Raw genomic sequence first — 3,661 nt, 5'->3', positions numbered from 1 at the left:
CCACCCCACCGCACCCCCCTACGACGCGGCGCCTCCCCCCCACCCCACCTCGAAAAACCCCGCTCCATCCACAGCACCCCACCACTCCTCCAAAAACCAGGCTCGACCCACCGTGCCCCGCCTCACTCCCCCACGACACGGCGCACCCTCCACCCCACCGCACCCCCCCACGATGCCCCCCGCACCCCACCTCCAGAAACCCCGCTCCCTCCACACCACCCCACCACGCCTCCGAAAACCACGCTCGACCCACCCCACCTCGCGTGAGCCCCCCCACGACACGGCACACCCCCCACACCCCACCGCACCCCCCCACGACACGGCGCACCCCCCCACCCCCCCTCACCCCACGTCGAAAAACCCCGCTCGACCCACCCAACCCCGCGTCACTCCCCCATGACACGGCACACCCCCCCACCCCACCGCACCCCCCACGACGCCCCCCCCCCCCGCACCCCACCTCGAAAAACCCCGCTCCCTCCACGCCACACCACAAATGCCTCCGAAAACCCCGCTCGACCCACCCCACCCCGCGTCACCCCCCCACGACATGGCGCACCCCCCACCCCACCGCACCCCCCATCGACGCCGCCCCGCACCCCACATCGAAAAACCCCGCTCCCTCCATACCACCCCACCACGCCTCCGAAAACCCCGCTCGACCCACCCCACCTCGCGTCAGTCCCCCACGACACGGCACACCCCCCACACCCCACCTCCGAAAACCCCGCTCGACCCACCCCACCTCGCGTCAGCCCCCCACGACACGGCACACCCCCCACACCCCACCGCACCCCCCCACGACGCGGCGCATATCCCCCCCCCCCCCGCACCCCACCTCGAAAAACCCCACTCGACCCACCCAACCCCGCGTCACTCCCCCAGGACACGGCGCACCCCCCCACGACGCGGCGCATATCCCCCCCTCCCCCCGCACCCCACCTCGAAAAACCCCGCTCGACCCACCCCACCCCGCGTCACCCCCCCACGACCCGGCGCACCCCCCCACCCCACCGCACCCCCCCACGACGCCCCCCCCGCACCCCACCTCGAAAAACCCCGCTCCCTCCACGCCACACCACCACGCCTCCGAAAACCCCGCTCGACCCACCCCACCCCGCGTCTCCCCCCCACGACACGGCGCACCCCCCCACCCCACCGCACCCCCCCACGACGCCCCCCCGCACCCCACCTCGAAAAACCGCGCTCCCTCCACAGCACCCCACCTCTCCTCCAAAAACCCCGCTCGACCACCCCCACCCCGCGTCACCCCCCACGACGCCCCCCCGCACCCCACCTCGAAAAACCCCGCTCCCTCCACAGCACCCCACCTCTCCTCCAAAAACCCCGCTTGACCACCCCAACCCCGCGTCACTCCCCCATGACACGGCGCACCCCCCCACCCCACCGCACCCCCCCACGACGCCCCCCCGCACCCCACCTCGAAAAACCGCGCTCCCTCCACAGCACCCCACCTCTCCTCCAAAAACCCCGCTTGACCACCCCAACCCCGCGTCACTCCCCCATGACACGGCGCACCCCCCCACCCCACCGCACCCCCCCACGACGCCCCCCCGCACCCCACCTCGAAAAACCGCGCTCCCTCCACAGCACCCCACCTCTCCTCCCAAAACCCCGCTCGACCACCCCCACCCCGCGTCACCCCCCACGACGCCCCCCCGCACCCCACCTCGAAAAACCCCGCTCCCTCCACAGCACCCCACCTCTCCTCCAAAAACCCCGCTTGACCACCCCAACCCCGCGTCACTCCCCCATGACACGGCGCACCCCCCCACCCCACCGCACCCCCCCACGACGCCCCCCCGCACCCCACCTCGAAAAACCGCGCTCCCTCCACAGCACCCCACCTCTCCTCCCAAAACCCCGCTCGACCACCCCCACCCCGCGTCACCCCCCACGACGCCCCCCCGCACCCCACCTCGAAAAACCCCGCTCCCTCCACAGCACCCCACCTCTCCTCCAAAAACCCCGCTTGACCACCCCAACCCCGCGTCACTCCCCCATGACACGGCGCACCCCCCCACGACGCCCCCCCCCGCACCCCACCTCGAAAAACCCCGCTCCCTCCACACCACCCCGCCACGCCTCCAAAAAACCGCGCTCGACCCACCCCACCCCGCGTCACGGCGCACCCCCCACCCCACCGCACCCCCCCACGACGCCCCCCCCCACCCCACCTCGAAAAACCGCGCTCCATCCACAGCACCCCACCTCTCCTCCAAAAACCCCGCTCGACCCACCCCACCCCGCGTCACCCCCCCACGACACGGCGCACCCCCCCACCCCACCGCACCCCCCCACGACGCCCCCCCCGCACCCCACCTCGAAAAACCCCGCTGCCTCCACGCCACACCACCACGCCTCCGAAACCCCGCTCGACCCGCGTCACCCCCCCACGACACGGCGCACCCCCCCACGACGCCCCCCCGCACCCCACCTCGAAAAACCCCGCTCCCTCCACAGCACCCTGCCACGCCTCCGAAAACCCCGCTCGACCCACCCCACCCCGCGTCACCCGCCACGACACGGCGCACCCCCCCACAACGCCCCCCCCCCCCCCCCCCCCCCCCGCACCCACCTCGAAAAACCCCGCTCGACCCACCCCACCCCGCGTCACCCCCCCCACGACACGGCGCACCCCCGCACCCCACCTCGAAAAACCCCGCTCCCTCCACAGCACCCCGCCACGCCTCCGAAAACCCCGCTCGACCCACCCCACCCCGCGTCACCCCCCACGACACGGCGCACCCCCCCACCCCACCGCACCCCCCACGACGCCCCCCCCGCACCCCACCTCGAAAAACCCCGCTCCCTCCAGGCCTCCGAAAACCCCGCTCGACCCACCCCACCCCGCGTCACCCCCCCACGACGCCCCCGCGCACCCCGCCTCGGAAAACCCGCTGCATCCACACCACCCCACCCCACCTCGAAAAACCCGCTGCATCCACACCACCCCACCCCGCGTCACGGCACACCCCACCGCACCCCCCCTCGACGCGGCGCATCCCCCCCGCACCCCACCTCGAAAAACCCCGCTCCATCCACACGACCCCGCCACGCCTCCAAAAACCCCGCTCGACCCAGCCCACCCCGCGTCACCCCCCCACGACACGGCGCACCCTCCACCCCACCGCACCCCCCGACGACGCGGCGTATCCCCCGCGCACCCCACCTCCAAAAACCCCGCTCGACCCACGGCACGTCACCTCACCCCCCCACGACATGGCACACCCTCCCTCCTAAGAAATCCCGCTCCGCTATGACACGGCACACACACCCCACTGCACACGACCCCCTCCCGCGACACGGAACCTTCCACCCCCCGACGGACCTCCTCAAGAAACCCCCCCACGACATGGCACCCCCCCGCGACATGGCACACCCTCCCTCCTCAGAAATCCCCGCTCCAACAACCCGCCCGCGCAACATGGCACGCCCTCCCTCCTCGGAAAAACCCCGCTCCACCGAACCCCCCCACAACATGGCACACCCTCCGCTCCCAAAATACCTCGCATCTTGAGGAGGGGGTTATCACGTGAGAGCGAGGCAGAGGGAGGGGCCAGGCACGACGTACGCAAAGACAATCGCGACGAGGAGAGGAGGCGCCGCGTCATGGCAAGGCGAGGGGGTTTCCTACCAC

The sequence above is a fragment of the Lygodium microphyllum genome, chromosome 16 (assembly GCF_053477565.2).
Source record: "Lygodium microphyllum isolate KBCC chromosome 16, Lygodium_microphyllum_v1.1.10, whole genome shotgun sequence".
NCBI lineage: Eukaryota > Viridiplantae > Streptophyta > Polypodiopsida > Schizaeales > Lygodiaceae > Lygodium > Lygodium microphyllum.
This window is presented reverse-complemented; position numbering follows the sequence as displayed.